This window comes from Gopherus evgoodei, unplaced genomic scaffold (assembly GCF_007399415.2).
Source record: "Gopherus evgoodei ecotype Sinaloan lineage unplaced genomic scaffold, rGopEvg1_v1.p scaffold_37_arrow_ctg1, whole genome shotgun sequence".
Lineage (NCBI taxonomy): Eukaryota > Metazoa > Chordata > Testudines > Testudinidae > Gopherus > Gopherus evgoodei.
In genome coordinates, this window is record NW_022060049.1 from 1,771,507 (window position 1) to 1,776,694 (window position 5,188).

The 5,188-nt window shown below is 49.9% G+C and overlaps 1 non-coding gene across 1 annotated transcript; it reads right to left on the reverse strand.

Annotated features, from left to right (window-relative positions):
* Positions 1-2,805: 2,805 nt before the first annotated feature.
* On the reverse strand, positions 2,806-2,878 carry TRNAV-AAC. Its single transcript has one exon. It is a non-coding gene; the product is annotated as a tRNA-Val (tRNA).
* Positions 2,879-5,188: the final 2,310 nt, after the last annotated feature.

The following is a 5,188-nucleotide window of genomic DNA, read 5'->3' on the forward strand; positions in this document are numbered from 1 at the left end:
GAAAGTTCTTTGCAAAAATATTTTGTTGCAAAACAAAAGCATCTCCTGTTTGTCAGAGTGTGTTAAATTGTATCGTCGCGCACAAAGAGGAGACACTTAGATCACAAACAGTAGATTAGATGCTTCAGTCTGAGCTAAGTCGTTGCTGCTCTTAACAATTTCAAAATAAAAAAATACAAATCAAATAGACTATTTCAGCTATTCTATTCATAATCTAATCGGAGTAAACATGATAGGACACCTCATATTATGCACTACTCCTAGTGACACTCTCCAATGGATCCCCATCCTCCACCCACTGTGAGGTAGGTAGGAGCGAATCATTATTATCCCTACTTGAAAGAGGGAGAAGCTAAGGCTGAGAAAGGAGAATTGACTTGTCTTAGGTCACATAGCCAGTCAGTGGCAGAGTTGGGAATAGGACCCAAGAGCCCTGATTTTGAAATTAACCATCATATTTTGAATTTCAAACATTGAATGACCTGAGTAAAGTGCTCTCAAATGAGCTCCAGACCAATAACAGTGCACAGTAATTATTCAGCAAGTAATTGAGGAGAACTGCAATGTTAGAGAGAACCATGAACTGGTCAGAGACCATTAATGCAGCGAAGCACCAAAATTCATCAAACATATGACAGGTTATGACTTATTTACTCGGTCTTAAAAAAGGAGAACAAGGACCTGAGTCTCTTCTCTGTCAATAACCCCCTGCTCAGACAAACAGGGTAGAGACTGAGGACAGGAGGCTGAGAGTTCTCAGCAGAGAGCCCAAAGGATGGCCCAGGTCATTGGTGGGGATCACTGCCCGAGCACTATTTCAGCCCTACATTTTTGGGTGGACCTCCCACAGTGGGAGCTGCCGAGCACTCTCCTGCGACACACACACACTGCTCCTGGTGCTGGGAGTGGAACAGGTGAAAGGACAAAAGAACAAGAGAAGAAGAGAAAGGAGGGAGGGAGGGATGGAGGAAAAGGTGAAACAAAGAATCAATGTCTTGCAGGTCATTCAACACACAGTGGAGGAAGAAAGGGATGGGGCTACATAATGAGCTGTTGGAGTCATCCTTGTACTACAATGTTCGGTTAATTCTTAAAAATAATTTCCTTCACTTCCCTCTCCCTTTTAGACTCAGAGCCTTTAAGGTCAGAAGGGACCATTGTGATCATCTAGTCCGACCTGCTGCACCTTACAGGACAAAAGACCCCCTCCCCTCCTGTAATAGAACCGGGAGCAGAGGCAGCTTTGTGCACTGCCCCTACCCCAGGCAGCACCTCTGCTGCCCTCCCACAATGGGTGTGCAGAGAGGTGCAAGCAGCACTAAGGTGGCTCCCTGCCCACAATGCCTCCGTTACTCCATGCCATTCCCAGAAATGGTCAGCATATCCCAGCATCCCCTGGGGCGGGGGAAGTGTCTCCATTCATTGCCCCTGCCTCCAGTACCCAACTCTGCAGCCCCATTGGCCAGGAACTGCAGGCAATGGGAGCTCTGGGGGCAGCGTCTGCAGGAGACCCCCTGGAACGGCCCACCTAAGAGCTGCTGATGCAGGGTTGTGTGTATCGGTCACTTTGGGAACTGCACTGCCCAGGGTAAGCGCCACTCCTCCTGCATCCCAACCCCCTCCTCCAGCTCAGAGCCAACAACCCAAACGCAAATTTCCTCAAATAGCTTTGCTTGTCTTCCTTTCACCCAGAACCGTCCTTCTTCTCCTGGGATGCAAGTAGCCATCCCTGGAAAGCCAAGAGGCAGGCACAGGATTCTACCTCCCAGTAGCCAACCGCACCTCCCCAGGCTTTGCAGAATGAATGGTGGCACTCTACTACTCTGCTTAGCTGCACTGAGGCGCTTAGCTTCTGCCCTGCCTTTCTCAGTTCGACTTTCCTCTTTTGCCCCATTCCTGACTCACTTCCTCCTTTAGCAAGTCACACAAAGGAGGCCAGCAGGAAGAGCCGACCTCCGTAGGCCAACCTCCAAGGGCAGAGGAAGCCAAGCCAAAAGGCTTCAAAAGGTGACTGGCCAAGATCCTCTAGCTTTCCCCTGCTGATGCCAAGGCTTTTTCCTCAACTCATTTCACCACCCTCTGCCATGCAGGGTTGGGGTTATCGCAGGTGTTACCCAAAACTAGGCCAGCTAGTAAATGTAGGGAGGACTAATGACCCACCAGAGTATGGCAGAAAGCAGCACATTTATTATACTGACAGCTACGCTCAAAATTAGAGAGGGGGTGGGGGTCACACTCGCACTCACATACTCACGCTCCTGGGACTGGCATGGCACTGAAGATGTCAGGATTCTGCAAGGCAAGTGTCCCACAGTGCAGCTATGGATGGTGCGATGAAGGTAAGTCTTCCTGAGGCACAATGAAATGCAACACAGAGAACCACTGGCCAGGTGATCCGGGCAAAGGACATTCATTGGAGGTACAAGCTTGTGAGTGCTCTCCTGAGCACATGGCCCCTTCCCCTTTTAAGGGCCTGCACTTCATGGCCTGCAACTAGAGATGACTTGGCTGCATCTGGTTGGTCACACTCCACCTTGGGCAGTGTCCATGCTCTGGGTGATCGCTACCTAATTAGAGTCCCAGACACCTTGTCTGCCTGTGTGCTCTTCTGCTCTTCAACCAGCCCATTCATCCCTTGAACAGTCCAGGAGGGAGCAGGAGGGGAAAAGCCACTTCACAGGCATTCAGAGAGGGAGAGGAGACAAAAGTGAGAGCGGGGAAAGTATAACAGACCTTTTGAGCATAGAAATCACTGCTGCTCCTATAACAACAAGGCCAGTAGGAGCTGGGAAAATTAAGCCTGCACGTTTCCACCTGGTTTTGAACCAGGGACCATTTGCATGTTCAGCAAACATGATAACCACTACACTACAGAAGCTCTGTCACAGGATTAGGGATAGCATTCCTTATCCATCCTGGGTAATAGCAATTAATTTATCTGCAAAAAGAAAGAGGAGTACTTGTGACACCTTAGGGCTTGGCTACACTGGAGAGTTGTGGCGCTGTAAACCCACCACCAGCGCTGCAACTTATTCACAGTCCACACTTGCAAGGCACATTCAGCGCTGCATGTCCCTGGCTGCAGAGCTGGTTGTGTTCCTTCTCTGCCTCGGGTATAAGGATTGCAGCGCTAGTGATGCAGCACTGCTCCACAAGTGTGGCCACCAAAAGCGCTGTAATTGGCCTCCGAGGTATTCAGAGGTATCTCAGAATGCTTGTTCAGCCACTCTGCTCATCAGTTCACACTCTACTGCCCTGGCCTCAGGTGACCAGCCCTTTAAATGCCCTGGGAATTTTAAAAATCCCCTTCCTGTTTGCTCAGCCAGGTGTGGAGTGCAATCAATCAGTGACCATGTCTCCATGCGCCAAACGAGCCCCAGCATGGAGCAATGGCGAGTTGATGGACCTCATCAATCTTTGGGGGGAGGAAGCTGTGCAGTCACAGCTGCGCTCCAGCTGTAGGAATTACGATACCTATGGGCAGATCTCAAGGGCCATGCTGGAAAGGGGCCATGACTGAGCAGTGCAGGGTTAAAGTAAAGGAGCTGTGGAGTGCCTATTACAAAGCCTGCGAGGGAAACCGCGGCTCAAGTGCTTCCCCCGCGACCTGCCGTTTTTACAAGGAGCTGGACGCGATACTTGGGGGTGACCCCACTGCCAATCCCAATGACCACGATGGACAGTTCAGAGTGGGGACAGGAAGGAGAGATGGAAAGGGGGAGGAAACCGAGAGTGAGGGTACTGGGGTGGTGGTCCCAGGAGGCATGCAGCCAGGAGCTCTTCTCAAGCCAGGAGGAAGCTAGCCAGTCGCAGCAACTGGAACTTGTTGGTGAAGAAGAAGCAGAGGAGCAGGTTCCCGGTAAGCAGCTTTTATTTTCAGGATGGAAATTTTTCAGAAGAGGAGGGAGGGTTAGGGCTGCATGCATGCATGCCTAGATGTGGAATAGCCCATTTATGTGGTCTATCACGTTGCGGTAATCGGCCTTGGTAATCTCTTTAAAAGTTTCAGCCAGAGTATGGGCAATGCGCTTGCGCAAGTTTATTGGGAGAGTCACTATGGTCCTTGTCCCAGTCAGGCTAATGCATCTTTGCCACTGTGCTGCGAGGGGTGGGGGGACCATTGCTGCACAGGCAAGCTGCATAGGGGCCAGGGCAGAATCCACATTGCTGTAGAAGACCCTTTCCCTTGCTTCCCAGGTGACCCGCAGCGGCGAGATATCTTCCAGGATAAACTCCTGTGGAAAATGCTGGGATAGTGTTCAGTGTAGGTCCCTCTGCAGCTGTTTGCTTTCCTCAATGCACAGAAACCCCAGTATAGCCCTGAACCAGTCAGTCCCCCTTCCCAGGTGACCCACAGCAGTGAGATATCTTCCAGGATTAATTAACTCCTGCACCCATTCCCCCCTACTCACCATTTCTTCGCTGCTCTGGGTTCTGTGTGCTCTGTTTGGTATGTGGAAAGTATGCTAAAGTGAGACTGTAAACTCCTTCACTGTGATTATACACAATGCTCCCTCTTTGTTAAATGTTTCAGTTTTTATCTTTCTAATAACAGTGTCCTTGAATTCTTACCTGGCCATATCAGAGACTGCTCAGAGGCTACAAAACCTGAGGAAGAAGCCACGGAAAAGCAAAGAAGATATGGTGAAAGCAGTTATGAATCAGTCTGCCAGAGAGAGTAAAAAACTGCAGGAATGGAGGGAAAAAAATGCAGTAGTGGAGGGAGAGAGAAAGCAGGAGAAAGGCAGCGGCTAAGAAGAAAAGCACGAAGCAGCTGATAAGCATCCTGGTGCGCCAAACGGACTGTATCCAGTCACTCATAGCCATCAGGCAGAGCACAACAGTGCCGCCCCACTCCCAGTCCCAAAGCTCTTTCCTTTGTGCCCCAATGTCAGCTCCAAACTCCCTTCTCCAGCATCCAGGTTCTTACCACCACCAGCTGCCCCCAACACCTGTACGTTCACCTACCAACCCTGAGAACTAAGACCCTTACCCTCTGCACTCAACCCCCATCGCCATGCAGTATAGGCATCCTGAAGTGCAGCAGTCATTGTACAGCATTCCAGACAGGACATATTCAAACCTCTGACTGTACAGTTCACACACACCCCCTGCCCTTTTAGTTATTTTCCTTTCAATAAATGAATTCTTGGCTTTTAAAACAGTTTTTTTTTAATTGCAGAAAGTG